We start from the raw sequence: 22,875 nt of genomic DNA on the forward strand, positions 1-22,875 counted from the left end.
TTTTTTTTTTTTTTTTTTTTTTTTTTTGGCTTTCAGGAGGCATCTGGCCACTGGGAAGCAAGGTACTGGACTAGACAGAACTTAAGAAGAACTTGCTGGGTCAGACCTATGAAGGGTAACAAAAAGTAACAAAAGGTAAGGTAAACAACCTAAATATTAGCACCATGCCAATATTGTTGCTCTCTATATGTTTGGTTGTTGTTTTCAAAACTCTGGGGAAGTTTTGGAGACATTTTTCGGGGTCCATGGCTGCATTACTTAACTTATTGCAAAGAGGTGGCTGAGGGGTCACATGTGTCCTTTCTTCTACCATCCCCACCCCCTTGCATCATCTCCAGCTGTGTGTGCTTCTTGGAAATATGCTGCTCCCCAGGATTTCATCAGGACCTCATCCCTTGGGCCTTCCCAGATATGGTTCCTGAAAGCTGAGTAAGAATGACTTCCCTCCCTTCCTTCCTTCCTTCCTTCCTTCCTTCCTTCTCCTCCTTCTCGAACTTTTAATAACAACAAAGCAGAAGAAAAGAAAAAAAGCCTCCTTTATCTTTCACGCATCAGCAGGTAGCAGCATGAGAAAGCTCCAAGGGAGACCGTGCTGGCTAAGTGCTCTCGGGTCATTCCAAGAATCTCAAGAGGAGATGCCACAAGCACAGAGCAGGGAAGAAATAGTAAAACAAAGAGTCCTTGCCTTATCCTTGCAGCAAAGTAAGCACTGAAGCCCAACACCCTGGAAAAATGGTCTGGACTCTTGACATCCCAGTGAAAGGGTCAGAAAAATAATGGACTGTTGCACAGGGAAAGGAAGAGGTTGCAAAAGGATATGCAGCACTGCTCTATATGAACCGAGAGAGAGAGAGAGAGAGAATGCAAAGCAGCAGTACATAGTTCAAAATCATTCCTCCACCACACATCAACGTGAACCAAATAGCCAGTCCGGCTTGCATCCCCATCCTATGCAAGGCTAATTCTTCAGCTTGGCTTCCTGATGAGATGTGTCAGCGTAATCTGATCTTCCCATAATGTACATATTTATGGCAAGAAAAGGAACTTCTGAGATTTCATCATGATCAATAGTGTATGCCATCATACCATCCTGGGAAGATCAAATTATGCTTACAAATCTCTCCAGGCAGGCAAGTTTAAGAAGGACTTTTATATATTATGGGGTGTGAGGTGGTCTGGTTATTTGGTGGGACAGCTGGGGGAGTGAGAAGTGATCTTGAACTATTTGCTGCCGAAATGGTCTCTATTGGGTTATATTTAGGTCATTCTGGGAGGAACAAGGAAACTGTTTTCCTGTTATGACTACTGCATGGATGAGTAAACGAGAATAAAAGGAGAACAGAAGGAAGTGAAACCTGGAGGAATGGTTGAATGATGCTATTGGGATTTTTCCGGTATTGTGAAAGTGACTTGCAGTAAGATGACGAGAAGGCAATCAGAAAACACTTTCCACAAAGCAGTTGCCTTATTTGAATGGAAATTATCACACTGGAATAAGTGGAAATGTACTTTTTAAAACTGTGCTTGCCCTCCTAATCTGCTACTTTTGTCCTATATAGTTCTGGATGCAGACCTCTGGTAAGAAATTTAGTTATAGCAGTTCCAGTGGGTCCCATAAGCTATTTGGAATACTTGATGACCTTTGTAGCTTTCCTTGTGGAAGTCTGGATTCTGTTGTAACTGCTAAATGAGGCTGGCTTTAAAGAATCTGTGAATGTTCATGGTAGATTGTTCCTCCACTACTAGGTACATATATAGCATAGCATTGCCCTGGCAAACAATATTGTCTCTTCTTCCCCAGCTGGGGAAACATGCTTGCCAAGTGTGTTGTGAGTCCTCCCAAAACCTTCTTAATACACACTGCAATGCTAAACATTGAGATATTAGCAATGGTGGGTGTCTAGCATGGTGAAGAAAGTTGGCTGAGTTTCACCTGATGTTTCTTCCATTTTTAGGGATGTGCATAATTCCTTTAAGAAATGAGCTGGTTTTATTTAATCTGTTTTTGCTTCTTGGATGCTCTTCCTCAGTCCAGCCCTCTGCCACTTTTAGCAACTGTGTGTGGCTCAGTGGGTTAAACCTCTGAGCCATTGGGCTGGTTGATCAAAAGATTGACTGCTTGAATCCGCAGATGGGGTGAGTTCCCGTTGCTCTGTCCTAGCTCCTGCCAATCCTGCAGTTCGAAAGCATACAAATGCAAGTAGATAAAAAGTACCACTTTGGTGGGCAGGTAACAGTGTTCCATGCACTTCGGTGTTTAGTCATGCCGGCCACATGACCACGGAGACTGTCTGCGGACAAACGCTGGCTCCCTCGGCTAGGAAACGGAGATGAGCACCGCCCCCTAGAGTCAGGCATGACTGGACTTAACATCAAGGGGAAACCTTTACCTTTTATATAATAAGATGGTATTAGTGAACATCAGAAGATGATGATTGAACCACTAGACTACCTTCTGTGGATTGCTGAACTCCATCTGAGAAAAGTTTTCTGGGACACTTTGGGTTCCCCCAGAATGCTTTAGATAATATTGCTCTTCAAATTCATTCTGCAGGCCTTACAACATCTCCATTAGGTAGGTCACAATTATTGTCCCCAAATGGCCAGTGAGTGGCTGACAGATTGTGGCTTTGGTTAGTGAGTTGATAGCATAAACGATTTTTTCCATCAAAGCAAGAACTTCACAGTTTTCCTCAAAATATTAAAAATGCTAGCCTGTGTTAATGCTGAGTTGTTTTTAGTGTCTATATATTTGTAGTGTTTAAATCTAGGATGCGATTTCTTTTTAATATTATTTATTTATTTATTTATTAAAACATTTTTATGCCGCCCCATTCGCCGAAGCCTCGGGGCGGCTTACAACATAGATAAAACAAGTTAAAATCCATATAAAATAATCTTAATTAAAACTCACATTATAAAATAAGCCGCCCTGGCCAGATAAAATTCAATTGTATTTAGCATTTAAAATGTTGCTTAAATAAAAAGGTCTTAGCCTGGCGCCGAAAAACAAATAACGACGGTGCCAGGCGGACCTCTCTGGGGAGCGCATTCCATAACTTAGGCGCCACCGCTGAGAAAGCCCTTCTCCGAGTAGCCACCCTCCTAATTTCTCTCACGGAGGGCTCCCGGAGAAGGGCCTCTCCCGCCGATCTCAGGGGGCGACTGGGCAAATATGGATGTAAGCGCTCCTTCAGGTAACCAGGACCCAAGCCGTTTAGGGCTTTATAGGTCATTACCAACACCTTGAATTGGGCCCGGACTTCAATGGGGAGCCAGTGAAGCTGACGGAGAACTGGTGTCATGTGAACATAACGTCCAGTCCCCGTCAGCAGCCTGGCAGCTCTATTCTGAACCAATTGAAGTATCCGGACCGTCTTCAAGGGTAGCCCCACGTAGAGCGCGTTACAGAAGTCAAGACGGGAAGTCACCAGCGCATGAGTCACTGTTGCAAGGCAGTCGTACTCCAGGTAGGGGCGCAGCTGATGAATCAGCCGAAGCTGGAGGAAAGCGCTCCTCGCCGCTGTTGTCACCTGAGCTTCAAGTGAAAGCTCCGGGTCGAGGAGCACTCCCAAGCTGCGGACCTTGTCCCTAGGAGGGAGTGCAACCCCATTCAGGACAAGGTTCAGGTCACCTTCTCCGAAGCCCGAACCGCCAACCAACAGGACCTCCGTCTTGTCTGGATTGAGCTTCAGTTTATTGGCCCTCATCCAGCCCATTACCTCGGCCAGGCACCGGTTCAGTACAGCCACTGCCTCACCTGGATTGGTGGAAAACGAGAGGTAGAGCTGGGTATCATCAGCATACTGATGGGTCCGCAGCCCACACCTCCTGATGACCTCTCCCAGCGGTTTCATGTAGATATTGAACAGTAAAGGGGACAAAATGGAACCCTGCGGTACCCCATGGCAAAGCTGCCATGGCGCAGAGCCATAGTCCCCCAACACCACCTTCTGGAATCGGTCGTTGAGATAGGAGCGGAACCACCGCAAAGCGGTGCCTCCGACCCCCAATCCCGCCAGCCTATCCAGAAGGATACCATGGTCGATGGTATCGAAAGCCGCTGAGAGGTCCAGGAGAACCAACAGGGACGCACTCCCCCTGTCCTTCTCCCTGCACAGGTCATCGTACAGGGCGACCAAGGCAGATTCAGTACCGTACCCGGGTCTGAAGCCGGACTGAAATGGGTCCAGATAATCAGTTTCATCCAAGAGTGCTTGGAGTTGTCCCGCCACCACTCGCTCTAACACCTTGCCCAGAAACGGGATGTTGGCCACTGGTCTATAGTTAGCGGCCATCCCTGGATCCAGTGACGCCTTCTTCAGGACCGGTCGGACTACCGCCTCCTTTAAAGGAGCAGGCACCCGACCCTCCCTCAGAGAAGCGTTAACCACTTCCAAGATCCAGGTTCCAATCCCGTGCTTGGAATCCTTTATTAACCAAGACGGGCAAGGGTCCAGAAGGCAAGTGGTAGGACGTACTCGTCCAAGCACCTTGTCCACATCATCGGGCCGCAATAACTGAAATTCATCCAATAATTCTGGACCAGACGGTAGCGTTGGTGTCTCCCTTAAAACCTCTGAATCAATAGTGGAATCCAGCTCGTGACGAATCTGAGCGATTTTCTCCCTAAAATGCTCGGCAAAGTCGTCACAGCGGGCCTTTGAGGGTGGAATCAGCTCTTCCTTTGGCCCTGGGTGAACCAGGCCTTGCACCACTCGAAAGAGCTCCGCCGGACGGCATTGTGAGGAGGCAATGGAAGCGGAGAAGTGTCTCTTTTTCGCCGCCCTCACCGCCACAGCATAGGCCCGATAGTGGGCTCTTAAGTGTGTTCGGTCAGATTCATCACGTGATTTCCTCCACCTACGCTCTAGCCGTCTCCCAACCTGCTTCATTGCCCTCAATTCTGGAGTGTACCAAGGGGAAGAGCGGGCTCTGCCCGATGGGAGAGGACGCTTAGGAGCGATCGTGTCTACAGCCCTGGTCATCTCCCCATTCCACAGTTCAACCAGAGCCTCGACAGGAGCACCCGTCTTGTCAGCCGGAAACTCCCCCAGAGCCTTCAGGAATCCTTCTGGATCCATCCGGCTCCGGGGGCGGACCCACACAATCGGGTCTGCACCCTTGCAGAGGGAGATGTCGCTCTCGAGCACAAACCTCACTAATATTTAATTGATTTAATAATATTTTTAACTTTTTGTATATTTCTGAACGTTCTAATTGTGTGGATTTTAATGTTATGAGCTGCCTAGAGTTCCAGTATCTGAGAATAGATGAGATAAATATAAATATCCATAAATATAAATAGTATAATAGTGATATATTCCTTTGCCGATAGTTTGGGTTATAGTTTTAAACCAGAGTTTATAGCGAAGAGGGTGGCAACAAGGTGGAAGGTTTTTTAGTTGTGCCCCCACATCTAACTTCTCAACCAGTGCCACATCTGTCATCTTCTTGGCACCAGGTTAATGCATCCTTCTTTTCTGGAGTTCTAAAGAAGTTGCTCAGCCACCCAGGGGCTTGAGGAAGATCGCCAGATATTTTGCAAAGTCACTCTGTTTTAGCTAGTTTAAACCTTTTAATATTTTCTGTTAATTTATTTTAATGCTTACTTACCATCTGTTTTTATGGACTGTGTAAACCACCCAGAAAACTGGTCATGGGGCAGTACAGAAATGAAATAGACAAATTTAAAGCCCCCATCTTTCTAATGAATTGCCAGGGCGTGTGTGTGTTTAGTGCCAGTGGTGACTGAGATCTGGTCAGAAAAGTTCTGGTGAATAGTCGACTTCCTTCTCCTGTGAGGGATCCTTAAGCAGTGGTGTCCATGGAGGTATTAGACAAAGGGTGCTGTTCCCCATTATTTCTTCCCGTCTTGCGAATGACCTCAGAAAGGATGCATCTGATCTTGAACAAAAGTCAAAATGAGGTGAGACGAAATGAAAGAAAACCTATCCGTAAGTGGCTTTTTGCTTTCAGTTGAATTCTTCAAGCATACCCAGGGTGGTGTGGTGGTTAAGAGATTGGGACTGGGACTCAGGCGACCTGGGTTCTAGTCCCCGCTCAGCCATGGAGCCAACAGGGTGTCCTGGGGCCAGTCACAGACTCTCAGCCCAGCCTACCTCACAGGGTTGTTGCTGTGGGGATAAGATGGAGGAGGAGAATGACGTAAGCTGCCTTGAGCCCTTTGTAGGAAAAAGGCAGGATATAAATTGAAAAATAAATAAATAAATACCTGGAAGTGCTACTCAAAGCATTTATCAGACATTTCCAACTAATCTGTTAAGCATCCTTTTTCTAGAGTCACTGAAGTCATCAAACTTACCAAAGAGGATACTGCAAAACATGTAAAAGAATTTAGTTCATCTAGCACCTTCCTTTCCAACTCTATGAGACAATTTAATGGATATTAACATATGCAAAATATATCAAAAGCTTCTAGGAGATACGTTGACAATATGCCTTGATGCATATTAGCTGTTCCCATTTACTTCTGCATTTGAAGTATGTTTTCATAAAAGAGTACTGTCTAATTTCAATTGTCATTTTGATAGGTTCCTTATACTAGGTTTTAGTGTGGGAGTACAAAGTGTGGGAGTTGCGCATTGCGCAGCTGGAAAATTGCATCAGGCCAAACATGGATCCAGCCTGCATTGCACCAGAATCTGTATATTGCTCGGTCTAATGTGAAATGTTTGTGTGTGCACTTAACTTTTGATGTCTTACCCCCTTCCCTTCAGCAGAAGCTTTTTGCAACTTTACAAGTGGTCTTTAGGATATTATCATCTGAAGCACAACAGAAGACAAAGTAATTGATTTCAGTGATATTTGTTGCCAAGAAAGTGTGTTTAAGATATAGAGTTAGTACCTTCACAGAAATTCTGCTCCATTGAAAGTCGCTAAAATACTGCTGGTTTGTTCTATTCAGCAGATGTAAATCATCTCACACCTGTGCCTTTCTCCTTGCAACACCCAAGTAGGGTCGGGACAAACCCTTTGGGAATCTGTCTCTTTGGCACCTGCAGACTTCCTTGGCTTGATTCTGCAAAGTGAGCTGGTCGGAGAGCAAATCCATGGAGGCTTGGGATGCCTGGTTGTTCAACTGGCAACTTTCCCCATCAGGTGTAGCTGCACAAAGAGTGTCTGCAGAACAGAGAAGGGGGGAGGGTGCTGTGAATGGGTGCAGCGGTGCCATTCCTGGTGATGAACTTTCTCCCTGCCTGGTGCAGCTTGCAGTGGTGGTGCCAGTCACCAGGAAGGGGTGCTGCTTCCACAGCATGGGCTTGATTACTGGCAAGTGTCCAGTGAAGACAGAGAGTGCTCTCCAAGGACTTGTCCTCTGAAAAGTGGACTGAAGTCCAGGAACTCATCCCAGGGAATCCAGTAGAATCCCACCTCCAAATGGACTCCATGCACCTCCCTACAGCTGAAGTGGCCAGGTCACGGTTCTCCATTGTTAGCAGAAGCCACAACTAGCAATATTGCCTTTCTCGAGATGTAGTAATGCAGCTCCATGTACTTCTGTGCCCTCCACTCAAGGATCTTCAAGCTTCCCTTGCCTGCCCATTTCTGTCCTTTCAATAAGGCACAGACCAGTTTTTTTCTCAATGTCATGTGAGACAGTCCAACTTTCTCTCTAACCCATTTTCCCAGCTTCATGTCTCTGAAGTCCTAAGCTTTAATTCTCAGATTCCTGCTCTTCAACCTACTGTCTCTTTTGTCCCAGCCAGCACTGTTGCCCCAGCATTCCTCAAGAAGCACAAAATCCTCCGGACCTTAAGCACAGTGATGTTTCTCTGCAGAATCCTTTTTCATCTGCTTTTCTGGTAGGGATGTATGAATTGTGTTAAATCCACTCCATCTGTGTTTTGCAGAATATCAGATGTCTTTTGCTCTGCTATCCACTCACTGCTGGAACCTGATATTTTTAATAAGGTATGTGAATTTTGTTCTACATGTGCAAATGCATATTAGCACCAATCAGTGTTAATATCCATAATTAGTGCATACTTTGCAGATTGATGCAAGTGCAAATTTCTGTAAATCCCACAAGGTGAGAAACTGGTATGTAAGGCTGCAGATTCCACATAACTAACACACACACCCCAGCAAAAACTGTACCTTGGATTCAGAGGAATCCAAACCTATTTGAATGAATTGCAGATTTCTCCTACATCCCTCCTTTCTCCCATTATTCCTTCCCTCTCCTCTCCTCCACCTCATCCTGCCTCAAAGTGCTTACACTTTCACCTGTATCTTCCTTTCAGCTCATATCCTCGGCTCATTATAATCAGGAACTTCTTTCCAATGCACAACTTTGTCTTTGTGAGTTTTGATTCCAATCCAAGTAAATAACTCTAACTGTATAGACAGTGAACTAACACCCTGAGTAATCTGAATGTTCATAAACATTCTGTGTTGCCACCCCAGCTCAGCTGAACAATATAATACAGGTGGGGGCTTCACCAGTGAAGTCAGTGAGCTGAAGTGCTTTTGGATGTGGACTGAAATTTGCATCACCAGTGAGTGAAGGGTGGAATACATTATCTATGTATTAACTGGTTTGTGGAGTGGACTGCATGCCATTTTCTTTAGGCAGTTCTACACAACTTTAATAGCAGACATTTTTTCCTCCTATAATGATTGCATCTAATAAGAAGGTACATTCAAATTTGCATGCCATTAGTGTAATATTTCAGTAATCACTAGTAATTATGAACCTAAGCTATTACATTTGAAATACAATTTCATATTCAGTATAGCAAATGTTCCCTTGTGAATGGTTTCTGACTTTAATTTTCTTTGTGTGGCTTATCCCTAACATTCACTGTTCAAGCATGGAACATGCTTTTTAAAATTTATTTTAATATGTAATTCAATTTGGTCCAAGTTATCAAAATCAAATTTACAGACATTTCCCATATATGCCACTCCAGCCATAGCCTCCGTGGCAGCCTCCTGCAATCAGCGGCCTTACAGATGTATTGGAATACAATCCCTATCATCCCCCACAAAGATGGCCATGAGACATGAGCATTGCAATCATCTTGGTTATGTCGTCTGGGGCTGACTGGAGTTGTAGTCCAGCAAATCTAGAAGATGCCAAGTTGAGGGATGCTGCTTCAGACTCCTTCAAAAATTCCATTTCAAAGTCCTTCTTTCCAATTCCATTTCAACCTTGTCAAATGTTTATACATGAATGCAGGTTAGTTTTCCTCTTAACATGCAAGCATAATATGTTGTTGTTGGGAGCAACATGCATTTATGGTAGGCCACTGACTTGGATGGCTTTAAAAGGAGAGATACACATTCCATGGCTGTTAGTCTTGATGGTCAAGTGCTGCCTTCCATGCCAGAGGCAGTGTGCCTAGGTATACCAGTTGCTGGGGAACATGGGTGGGAGGGTGCTACAGAGTTCTGTGCAGCTGCTATTTGCACTTTGCACACCCCAGTTTTCTGGATCAAGATGTGATCATCTGACAGAATATGCGCCAAAATTTCACTGGGACAGAGAAATAGAAGGGACCAAGCCCTTTTCAAACAGGCAGAATATGTGTGGGGTCTTGAATCCTGCAAGATTCAAAGAGTCTCAAGATACACTTCCCTGGCCTTTACTTCTAGTTTCCAAGAAAATAATGCCCAGAAACAAATGCCCGTAGAAGCAGGAACAGGTAAGAATTGGTTTGGATAAGAACGCAACCAAGATATGCTGCGGTCTTCCTTCACATTTCAGAGAAAGAGGAAAGAACTCAAATGTGGGAGAATACAAAAGCCACAGATTTGCAAATCCATGGGGACTGGCTGTTCAAGTGACTTTGAAGGGTTCCTAGGATTAAGTGAGCATGTGATAAAATTCACTTAAAATATTCTCAGTGAGGGCTTGATCCAGACTGAGCCATGCTTTGGGTAAACCTGTCTCACTGACCTCAGCACAACTAAAGGGACAATCTATGTCCCCTAGACAGGGCTTGAGGGACTATAGGATGATTTGGGCTTCCATATGTGATGTCAGGGACAGACAGCATGGGGACTGAATCCTTGAGGCCCCTTCCTCCACACAGCTGGAGCAGAAACAACTACAGGGTCTGCTATCTGAGCTTGGGATGCAACCTCACAGTGGGCCAAAGGGGGTCATCTCCAGGAATGGGAAAGGAAGGAGCATAGAAAGGCCAAGATAAATAGTATCCTTCAGTTGTTCCAGTCTCCTTTCCTCCCTGTGCATCATGTGTGGGGAAGAAGGACAGAAAGCCAGTTGAGCAAAAATGCCTCTTACCCCTCTGCATAGGATGCCCATGGTTCAAGGACTTTGGGGCATCGCAACAGGATTGCAGACTAAGAAAATAAGGACCTGTACATGAGGACCTTTCTACCTATTTTAATGTTTCATATACAAGTGAACCCTGACATGGGCAGCAAGGACTTTACTAACTTTGTAATGAACCCTATTTAAAATGATGTCGATTTATTTATAGAAATAGTTGAGCTATTCCCTTTCAGCTCTCTTGTTAGGAACAAGAAAAAACAGGTAAGATTGAAGAATCAGATATAATTGGGTGTGCTTCAGCAAAGCACCAAGAAGTACTGTATAATTGCATTTAAAAAAAAACTAGTTCAGGCTGCACACACTGTAATAAAAGCATAACCTTAAAAGGATTGGTAGTTAATACCTCTGATTCACAAAGCAGTTGTTTCATTCCCCTGCCTACACAGTTTTGTCTTTCGCTTACAACCAGAGATAAGTAATGCAAAGTAGTACTGGTGATAATGTGCTCTTTTAATCTAATATGCCTAACTCCAGAAGTCTTTTGGGGGGCATAGCATCTTAGAAAGAGTTCGCAGATTGTTGCAGATCCAAGCAAATCAACAGTGACTCATGCAGACAGACCAAAACACTTGGCCAGCTTAGGATGGTGGGGGACAGAGAAGGGAAAGCGAGTGGTATGTGGGTCCACTTTTCAACAAGCAATGTGTGCACATGGTTTGATTTTGAGCACCTGCAGTGGTATGTAAGGATGCAGGGAGGCAGGGAGGGGTAGATCTCAGTTGAATTTTAAAAACTGCTTCTGCAGTTTATCCACCCCCTCCTCTCCCAGAACTGAGCTGGAAACAGACTCAATTTGTAATAACAAATCCATACATTTTGGACTTCCAATGGTTCTATGGAAGAAGTAAAAAATGATTGCTGGCATACACACCTTTGAAAAATGTGCAAAACCCACTGTGCACATTCTGGATTTTACACAAATGCATTTTAGTTGATACAAGCTCACATCCAGTAATGTGCCCATCTGAAAAACATTTTCTCAATTTTTCTCCATTGAACTGGCATGGAATGAACTCTGATAGAAATAGCTGTCCGGGTAAACAAATCCAATAAAGATGGATAACATGCAAAAGGTAAACAAACCATTATTTTTAATTGTATTTCAAGAAATTGTTGTAAATGGTTCAGAAAGCTTCCACTATTGGGTAGTGCAGAAATACATACATAGAAAAATAAATAAAAGAAGGACAGTTTTGAAAACATAAAACCAGCAGAGTAGAGGCAGTTATCCAGTGCATTTCTAACTGGACAGGAGTTCATTTACTTACTTACAAATCTTATTTCTCTCACTCTTCAGTCAGAAATCACCCAGGGCATCTTGCAAAGTTAAGAAGTAATCCATTCCCTGCCAGTAGGATATATGGAGTCTGTTCAAGTCATTCCATGTGAGTTTTGAGGTTTGTCAGCATCATTTCTCCTATCATTTGGTCTTTGAGGGGTTCTGATTTCCCTTCCCCTTCAGAAGAAAACACCAGGACTTGGCTGTAATTTACGTTATGTCCACTAACATCTCATTTATTTTCTTAGCTTAGTGTACGATCACTGAGCAAAGCAAATAAAAATAGGGTGCTACTCAGTGGAACCTGGACATCAGAAATGTCCAAAATGTGGTGAGTGTGATGCAGGTTGTTTTAAAAAGCATTTACATTAGCATATTTTGAGTAACTTTCACATTTTTGATGGTTGTAAAAAAATTTTGCATATAATTTTGGAAAGATTTTTTAAACAATCTGCCCATGTATGCATTCCAAACAACCCAGAATATGCCTGAATCTTGGGACAGAATTTGTAAGAATCCAAACTCATTTGGATGTGTTCCAGATTTCATTGACACCTCTAATGTGACCATCTAAAAGATATAGCGCACACGCACACACACACACAAATAAAATTGTATGGGAAGAAGAAAAAGAAATTTGGGCACTTAAAACCGTCCATCATCTTCACTGGTTACCAGCTGAAGTCTGAGGCCCAAAAAAACCCCACTGCCCAAACCAGCTCAGTTGGCTGAAAAGGTACCGCCAGCATGACCGAACCTCAGCATCAGCTCTACACTGCCGCTGCAACGGGGCAGCGACCGCTGCCTTTCCTTCCTGTCCCTGGTGGTGGCAGTCACACCACCAATGTCTAGACGGGGTCGCGATGACAAGCAATGGGAGTGGCAGATCCTGTGCTGCTCCGTGGAGGGTGCAGAGCTGGGTCCAACTTGGCCCCAGATGGGTGCTGAATGGGTGCCAAAAGGGGGGTGCCCATTGGCATCCACCCATTAGGCTGTGCCCAGGGCTGCCGTTCTTAGCAGCATCTACAAGTAAAAGGCCCGGTCCCCAAGACGCCACTCAGGAAGAGGTCCAATCTGGCACATCTCCTGGCCAGCTCCTCTCTCTTTCTCTTTCTCCCCCCCACCCGCCCTTCCCCTGCTTCCTTGACAGCCTTGTTGGTTATCCCACCAGTGGGGATACCAGCTGAGATCAGGGTGGACAATGTCGGCTAGAGGGCAGCAAGCCCCTGCACTGCTCTGTGGCAGACGGGGTGCAATGGAGGAAGCATGCAGGCGGAAAACGCTGCATTCGCTTTCCCGGAGTCCTCTGTAGCAGCCTGTGGCAGGAGGAGGGAGGGCAACTCTCAGCTGGGGCAGTAATCAGACACCCCAGCAGGGCTCCAGGATGCTTCTTCGCCTCTCTGGTGGCCAGAGCAGTGACTGCTGGCAACAGGAGGGAGGCTGCTTGGAGTCGGAGTTGGAGTTGTGCCCTGGCACAAGTGGTGGGTGTGTTTTCATGAGCTACTGGACCTCAGACTGCGTCCAAGAAACACGCATTCTCAGAGGCTCCTCCCTTCAGCTGTACAACTTGGTTATTTCCAGAAACTGCCTGTCCCACTGGGGAGACTGGCCTTGAGATACACACATCCACCTCCCTCATCTCAATGTCTCAGCATGGCCCATCCTCCGCAATTCCCCCTTCGATCTGCTCTGTATCCCAGTTCTTATTCTTCCGAAGTCCATCCAGTAGCCCATGAGAAAGAGCACCTCAGATACCCATCCTTTTCACTCACAGCAATGGGCATGATACACCCAGCATGTGCAGCTTCTCAATTGATATGGGGCAGCCCTCAGATTCTGGAGATTTGCTGCCACTGAAAAGAGGTGGAAGGAATTGTGGAGAGGAAGAAAGCCCTAGGAGTAGGATCCAAGACTCTTGCCTTAGAGGCTTCCTTCTCAGATCACCAAAGGAAGGAACACTTAGGGTGCCTGAAACTTGCCTAGAACATGCCAGGAATTCTTTAGAAAGTGGGCTTCTGTGTAAGGCACCACAGATCCCCATTCTACAGCATCTCACCTATGTTTGTGATTTGGGTTGGCTTGGCTGTAGTGGGTCTGAGAGTGAGAGGCATGTGTCAGGATGCTTGGGTGAGTGTGAGAGTGAGTAATTTGAGAGGGTAAGATCTGCATATGCACGAGGAGAGACAAGTGATGCTTCTGAGGTATGGGAATGTGTTCATACAAGAATCTGTTTTTGGTCCACCTATCCTAGACACCTTGCAGTCATCACATGCAATCCATAGGGCCCAGAAATGTGTGCAGCCCTTTTCACTGGGAAGGACTTGGAAGGGGTAGAGTTGCTCTGTAGCTCAAAATGATGTCAAACTAGAAACTGATGGACACGCTCTTCCAATAAGCAATATGGGCAACAGTAACAGGATCATAAATACTTCAGCACTGGTGATGTTCTACCAGCTGGCTTGCCTTGCTGTGGCTGCTAGATCATGCTGGACAACTTCCAATTATGTAGTTCCTTGACCAACAATTCTAGAGCACAGTCATTCAGGGCCTCTAAAAGCTGTTCTAAACCATCCAAAGACCATTGGCTATGGGTAGTATAGAAATATTATTATTATACCCTAACATTAATGATTGTATTATTGATTGATATTAATAATGATGGTGGTGGTGGTGGTAATGATGATGACTGTATGAGAGTTAGTGCTGGGGCAAATTAAGGAACAAGGCAAGTCAGATAGTAAGTCAGGAAACAGGCGAAGGTCAAGCAGAGTGCTATTAGCTAAAAAGGGAGCTCCAGGGCAAGGATCTAAGGCATGTCCAAGGACAAGGCATAGCTAAGCAATCCAAGGAACAGAGTCAAGCTGAGATCCAAACACAGCAAGGTCAGCTGCAAAGCAAGGTCCGGGCTATGAGGAACCAGTAGTGCAATGCTGCTTTCAGTCCAGAAACTGGTTTATTTAACCAGAGCTTTCTGAGTCGTACTCATGGCACAGCAGCCTGCATTTCATTATAGGTCCTCTGCCAAAAATTCTACTCATGAGGACAACCTTGTTCATGAAGAGCCCTCCTTTTCACAGGTTTTATTTGGTCTGCCTCTTGAGAAAACAGTGCCACATGGGCAAGGAGTAGCTTCCTCTCTGCTTCAGAGATAGGTCCCCATCTTGCAAACCGATGGACCTGTGGTCATCTCCCCCAAGGGCTCAGGTTGCCCCTGGTCTTCTGACATTGTCCATTCTTTGTCTATAGTTCTTCCACTGGGGTCATGAAAAGATCTGACTGAAAGGCTCACGTGAGGAATCAAATTGGGGAGACATCCAAAGGAAGTTTTGTAGGCTTCATTCACCTGGACATAGATTGCAAGTGCTATTCAGTATAAGAGGTGAAGTTTTTAGATATCCTGAATGACTTTGCCCTGGAATCGTTGATCAGGGAACTGTTTAACTGGAGGTTGTCTTGTGTGGTCACTTTGTAGCTACATGCCCGCCCACGTGGTGTAAACCAATTCTACTGCCTCCTAAAAGGCCGTAGAGCCTTCTCACTTCCTACTGACCTTCAAAAGCAGGAAGCACCATGCTTTCTATCCAGCTACAAACTGCTACTGGCACTGCTGTGCAGGCGAAGCACATCTTTCCAAGTCTGCTGACTTTTCAGACATAGGGCAGAGCATTTCTGAAAATACTCTTTTGTCCACTGGAGGGCTCCCATTTTTATCTATCCAGTGCACAGAAATGTGGAAATGAAAGAAAGGGGAAAGCTAATGAGCAACTCAGTACAGAGAGAACAAGCTTTTTGCAGGCTGCACGAACAGAACGTGAAGTTAGCCTTGTGTTATTGTGACACTTGCTGCTTGATCAAGTTTCCTGGGATGGAACCAAGGAAGTTGGTAAAGATAAGGAGAAATGTTTGTCTGTATTTCTTCACAGAGCATTTAATATAAGGGCTCATGCATAGGTAAGTCACAAATAGGGTCCCCAGGGCATCTTACAAGTAAAATCCAAAACAACTTTGATACACTTTGAATACGTTCAATATAATTTGAAAAGTCAAAAGCATCAACAACAGCAGAATTAAGAGCAAGGGTGAATTCCCGAAAGTGAATGTAGAACTAGTACATTCAGAGTGGGATCCTTTGCATGTTTAGGCTGCAATCCAATAAAGTTACTCACAACCACCCAGACTCAGGGAAATATTGGTATCCTTTGAAAGGTGGTAGATAGTATAGGGGCAAAGTTAAACCTTGTGCTTTTCCTTCCTTGCAAAACAAGATGGACAATGCATAGGATAGTGCCTTTAAAATATGAAAAAGCTCTATGGAAGGTATCGATTTATATAGCTTTGAAAGACATTATGAGTGGGGGGAAATGGATACCATATAGGAATATATATGACTCTCCTACATGTCTTGACCCCGTATGAGCAGGGGGCAGCAGGATCAAGCCCCATGACCAGGGATGGATGACTTTGTCAATTGCAGTTTCTTTCATTTTCTCATTTTTCTAGTCTTAAATATGGTTTGTCTTTGGCATTGGTTTTAGTTTGATTTCAGCATTTCTCTAGTTTTAAGTTTTGTTTGTTCCACACTTCGGGAATGTTTTTTTAATGAGCCCACAGGAAAAATCATTAGCATTTTGAACCCATTGTTCCTCACACATGATTCTTGTATACATTGCTACCTAGAAAGGACATTTTTGAAGCAAGTTTTCTACTACATTGTTAATGTCATTTTCCTCAATATGTGTGTTTTATATGCCTTTTAGATTCAAAGATTTCATTGTAAAATATGGAGAAGTCAGGATGTTGAAGAATAACTGAATTTTCATGCCCATAGTCCTTTGAAAGCACAACACTAAGTTTGTATTCAAATATGATAAATAGAAATCAACAAAATGCAACCTGAAAAGCTTCTCCCAGTCTACCACTGTCTGTGCTTTCTCTGTATCAGTGACTCAGCATTTGACCTCCATGAGAAAGGTCCCTGTATGTATAGAAATGCATTGACCTAGTACTTCTCTGTGTGTGTGTGTGTGTGTGTATGTTGTGGGCAAACCATGAGTCACTCCTACCATTCACTGGGAATAATTTATTGAGCAATAGGAAGTATTTCTGGAAGGATTCAGGCTGACATGTCAGAATGAAATACAACATGTATCTTTCTCTGCTCCTATCAACCTTGTCCTTGGGCATAGCTCAAGCACCCATCTGTTCGATGACTGTTCAGCTACTAATTCCTTCTTGTTGGCAGAATGGCTCTCTGTGTGTGTAACCTAAGAGCTGCACCATTGCAGTCAACTGCTGGAGCTGGAATGAGATATTCTGTGTCCTATCCCTGCCCATGTAGTAATACCGGCATTGCCTTTTCCTAAGGTCCATTATGGGGATTGAATTGTAACTCCCATGATCCCTGGTGGAAAAGGCCAGTAATATATATTTACACTATATATATATATATATATATATATATATATATATATATATATATATGCTTGTCCCTTGAAACCTTTCCATGTAAAGTATGTGATCCATCACTACACTCTTTGGTAATACAATAAGGGCAATCCAGTTTGGACTAAAGTTGATATAAGTAACAGATCTTGGGAACAAGATAACGGTGTCTTAGATAGCTAACAAATGATGGTGTATCAAAGCATCATTAAAACAACCACATTATCTTTATTTATCTGTTCCCTCTTGTGGCTACCTACCATAGCAAAATAAAGTTTTACATTATTATTGTTTCTCTTACATTTGCTTGGTGCTTTTTGCTAGTAGATTAAACAGGAGTGGGATCCATCTTGTGTCAATTACTGTTGCTAGCAATTTTCTAATGCCAGCTTATCAGTGTCCCTTATTAATACTTGCTCCGATATAATTTAGCTCTAGGTGTTCATTTGTTCATGAAAGCAGCTATTAAGTATCTTCATAGACATCACTGCCTATCCATCAATGACAAAGCAAAGATGCATTAGCACAAGCAGAGTAACTGTGGAATTCAATTAACTTATTAATAAGATATCAAGATGTTTTAGAGCTTGCTATGGGATATGATCCACTCTGATAAATCTTCTGAAGTATATAAATGGCAAGTGAAATGAATCTCCTTGTGAGTGACATTGAAGATACAAAGTGTTGTGGCCATTGATTCATCAATGATTAGTGCTTGAATGTATTCTCAAAGTGCTCATGGTGGAAAAGGTAGACACTCTGTATTAGGCAAGGTGAATGATGCAAGGAATCATAGAATTCAGATGATGTACTGCTCATTAGTACATATAGAATCATGGAAATGTAGAATCATACAATCGCAGATTCACAGAATCATAAAATAATAGGATTGGACAGGTCCCAGAAGGCCATCAGGTCCAACTCTCTACTCAGTTCAGGACTCCGTGTTCAAGCATCCCTAACAGGTGGCCCTCCAGCTGCAACCTGAATAGCGCCAGTATAGGTAACTTGTCCTATTGCCTTATTGTAACAATCCGAAAGCTTTTCCTGATGTTCAGCTGGAAATTGGCTTCCCATTATTCTGCGTCTAGGATGATCACAAAGCGATCCTGGCTCTCCTTTCCGTGATAACTTTTCAAGTATTTGGAAAGCGTTGTCCTATCATTCCTCTGACCTCTCCTCTCAAGGCTCAGGAGGTCCAATTGTTTCAGTTACTCCTGGTAGGGCTTTGTTTCCAGACCCTAACCATCTTTGTGGTGCTCCTCTCAACCTGTTCCACTTTGCCTGAATGACTAGTACTATAAGCCAATAAAAGAGCCTATATACTAGGTAAGCATATTTAAGGCACACATCCATTGGTAAAATAAAGGGAGTGTTTGATCTGTGTTGCTTGTGTGTGTGTGTGCACATACGTGCATGCATGCTTGGAAAATGAATGAGAAATATTATTTCTATGTCTGGTTGCTCTGTCGTTCAACATATTTATTTATTTAGAAAATTTCTATGCCGCCCCATTCGCTGAAGCCTTGGGGCGGCTCACAAACATATTGCCCTACATCCTACAAGAAAAGGATGGAGAATGTGCTTTTGCAGGCACTAGCCTATCAGCTCTATCAGCCCTATCCATCATCTCCAGGAATGAAGTGAATTATAGTCCAGCAACTCCTGGAGGACCACACATTTTCTACCCCTGATTAAGAAGCCTGCTTGACCTTTGCTGGATCCCCTGCAGCCACATGTCACAAATACATCCATAACCAACACATATTTACATCAATGTCTCCATTCTGTCCCAAAATTTGAACTGAAGACCCTGGGAAGGGATTCTAGAAACTGTAGAACAAACAATTTTTTTTTCACCACTCATGTTTAATTGACCACAAAAACAATGATGCTTCAGGGACAAAGGGGGGAAACAAGGGGATGTTGCCAGCTGTGAAACCTCAGAGAGGTGGATTGGGACCAAAGGGAGGCCAGATTTCTCTCCTGGTCCTTCAGTTCTACATTGCTAGACTAGATGGTCTCATCCATTCTTCAACTCCAGCCAGGCATTCACACAATATTTACCGTAGCCCATGATCAGGGAATAGGACTGTACCATGTACCCACGCCTTCACGTATGTGACATGAGCATCTGCAGAGAAAGACCGTGTGGTGTAGGGTCTCAGGAAGTCTGGGTTCTAGTCCCCACTAGACTCTATGAAGCCCACTGAGTCACTGGGCCAATCACTGACCCTTAGCCTAAACTACTTCACAGTACTGTGAGAAAGGTTAGGATGAACCCCACTGGCATCCATTCATCCAAGCATTTGGAGGCTCCCTCTTGTGTTCAGCCTGGACTTCCAAAGAGAGTAGAGCCAAAAGGAAGTCCATGAATGCTTGTGGGTCTCAGTTTTGCAACTAGCAACTTCCATCAACTGCACCAGCCCAAAAGGTGGTGGAATCTAGTGCAGGAAAGGGAAGCTGCTAGTGTCGCAGTCATGGGGAGGTTCTTTCCTGGTCAGCCACTCATGATGCCCCTTCTTCAGTATCAGTTTCAGCTGCTCAAACATTGGCTGCTCCTGGCACATGAAAGGGGTGCTGCTAGCTTGCAGGGGTCTGTTTTCCTGGTGAGTGCCCCCCCCCACGAATGCTGGACACACTCAGCCAGAACTTAGGCTTGGAGCCACTGCACAGAAGATCAGAGTCCAAGGAGCTGAGCCTGAGAATCTATCTGACAGGTTCCCACACCCAGATAGATTCCTTACACATCTCTATTTGAGAGGATGATAAAGAGAGGAGGTAGATCAGTAAGCCACCTCAGGTTTTTCAAAAGAAGAAAAGAGTGGGGTATTAATGCAGCTTCAGGGCTACCTCTGCTGGCCAAGGACCAGCATAGCAGGCCTGGTAGTTGCAGGATTACTGACGCAACCCACAGCAGCTACCGGGGCTCTCATGGTTACTACCTGGGAGCCCTGGGGGACGAGCTATGTACGAACAGGCTCTTACCTCCAGAAGCTGCCTTGGTGATGAAGGTCTTCAGGTTTGCTGCAGTGCTCCTGGTTTGTTGGAAGCTTGAAGTCTCCCGGGCACCTGCTCATGTCTGTATTACCTCCTCAGTTTCCTGGCTACTGGTTTGTTTGACCATGCCTTTGCCTCTTGGACTGGGCTTACACTGTTCTCCTACTCCTGGCACTGACCTCAGACCTGTTGATTACAATTTGGTCTAGCCCTTGAACTCTAGCCTGGTTGTCTGCTTCCTGGTGCCTGTGCCAGTTAGCCAGCTACCCACGCCCTGGATACTGGCAAGTAATGATACTCCCCAGTATGGGCCAGGTGTGTGCTACGTGACACCTGGGTTGCATATGCCTTGCCAAGAGCAGAGCTATGCAGCAGGGACCTGTTCTCTGCTTGCATATTAGGCTAATCCTGATTGTGTTCATCAAGCCAAGCTTTGGCGATCCTGCCAACTAAAGAAGTGGAAGAAACCCTAAGCAAGGCAAATGAGATGGGTAGATAATGGCCACTGAAATACAATCTTGCAGCTTCTTCTGTCTGGCCTGCCATGCCGTTGTTTCTCAGCACGTCCTGCAGATCGAGTCCCAATGATTAGGAGTTTGAACCGAGAACCTTGATTCTTTTATTCATTATGAAATGTTCATTTTTCCAGCTTGTTCTCTAGATCTCATATTATGCATCATTATTGCTTCCGATGTTGATACCGAGAGTGAGAGTAAATTATTAATCACATGTTCAGGGAATTTGAATGCTCTCCAGTCCCCCGCAGAGTTCTGAAGAAGGAAACTTTCTGCGGTGGATGGGCTTATTAATTATTCTCGTTACAGCAGATTCAGACATGCACAATTCACCCGCTCCTCACAGCATAAATTTTCAGTTGCCTTAAAACTTTAAACATCCTAGTTTAATAATAAAGCACAGACTGTGAAGCGCTTGGTGGGGAAATATGCAGAGAGGGCATTTCTGTATTATTTAAAGCAAAGGAAAGCCTGGATTTCCCACTTAAACTGGAGGTGAATGTGATTAGGGTGAAGTGGTAGGCACTTTAAGACATTTTGAAGTTTTTCATATTGTTCTTTTACATTTAAATGCACACACTAATGCAATCTGACCCATGTTTATTCAGAAGTAAGACCTACTGAGGTCAGTGGAATTTGTTTCCAGGTGTGTATAGGAGTGTTGCATAATTTTCAGAGTTACGATACTCTGTTCTTCTCATTCCTCATTGGATATCAGCTCTCATTGTGGTGAAACCCTCTTTAGATAAGGCCACTCCAAATAATATTATACTTTCTCCAACAGAGTACTTTGCACAGAATTATTCCCCACTAATATATGCACATCGGTGCACAGCTTTCCCTAAGGTATGCATTTTTGTACACACATTTTTGTTCTGAGAAATACAAATAGTGAAACAGAATTGCACTCCAATTTGCATATTGGTTCAGGAAATGTGAACATGCCAAGTTTCTATTAAAATGCAAACCAGTCAAAATCGTCCCCCAGTTAAAGAGCAAAGGATTCACAAAGCAGCACATATGTATATTTCCATTTTTAAAGCCCTACCTTGTTGCTGGAATATCCAGGTTGCATCTGGATGGAGCCAGACTAAACCTGTTGAAATCAATGGGACTTAAGATAGCTATGACTAACTTAAACCTTATGGATTTCTATAGGTTTGCTGTAAGTACGCCTAAATATGAATCCAATTCTCTGAGTCATTTCCCTTTAAAGCTATACCAATATGATACAAACCACTTTACCTATGTCGTGAGTGGAGCCAACTGGAGCCGGGGGTCAGATTAGATGGCCTGGGAGGACGCTTCTGACTCGCTCTGTTTCTATGTTTCTTCCAAGGTGAGGAGGAAGAGTACGGGCTCTCTTGTCGCCAGCAGGCAGTGGGCCATGGACTATCTGCCATAGTAAGCTGGAATGCGAATAGCTGGATAGTCTCTCCTATTTCCTTTAATAGAGCATTCAACAATTTTTGCAGGGCTCCCTTTCACCTCTTTGGCACCTCTGCCCTCTTTGATTTACTTTTTCTGTTGATATGGAATTTCTCAGGCTTAAAGTTCAAGAGGTGAGGTCAGATACCTTGAAGAATGGTCTTGATTAAGATGCCAGGCACATCTTAGCTTAGCCTGAGCAAATTTCACTCCGACACTTCTTTTTGCAGCTGCTAAAAGAAGAACCTGAGGTGGAACCAAAGACTTATTCTCTGGATTGTATGACAGAGAAATAAAACGTTTTAACCTACTTATTGACTGCACAAAAAACTTGTCCCTTTTTGTCTTCTGAAATACACTGGGGGCCTGGGCAAATGGATGTCCAAAAGTTATTTTTTCAGACTATAAACTATATTTCTTCTAAGTTCAAAGAAGCAATGGGCTCCTTCTCCATTTCTTTGCAGAGGCATGAACCTTTCTACTATTTGACTCACCAGCTGTCTTGAGAATAGTTGCCAGAACAAACACTGATTGAAAACAGATGGGCTCTATTTTCATATAATGGGACGTGAAGGTTGTATGAGGCCTTCTTGGGCCTGGTGAGCCAGGGGCCAGGAGAGCTCAGCAAAGAGACACTCTGGAACCCAGAAGTCCTTGACTGCTGAGGTGATCCTTCATTTAGGAGATCCCTTTTGCTCAGCACATAGATGCTCAGGGCACGTTTCTTTGGCTTCCTGGCCCTAGCCTCCACTCTTTCTCAGTGTCAGAGTTGCCACCAGACAGTCATTGCCAGAGAGATCATTCCATTGCATTCAACTCCCTTTGTGGTTAAAGATCAAATTTTTTCTCTCTTGAAGAGGAACTTGGTAAATGTGGTAAATTTCTAA

The sequence above is a fragment of the Varanus komodoensis genome, unplaced genomic scaffold (assembly GCF_004798865.1).
Source record: "Varanus komodoensis strain SLA01 unplaced genomic scaffold, ASM479886v1 scaffold4, whole genome shotgun sequence".
In the NCBI taxonomy this organism is placed as follows: Eukaryota; Metazoa; Chordata; class Lepidosauria; order Squamata; family Varanidae; genus Varanus; species Varanus komodoensis.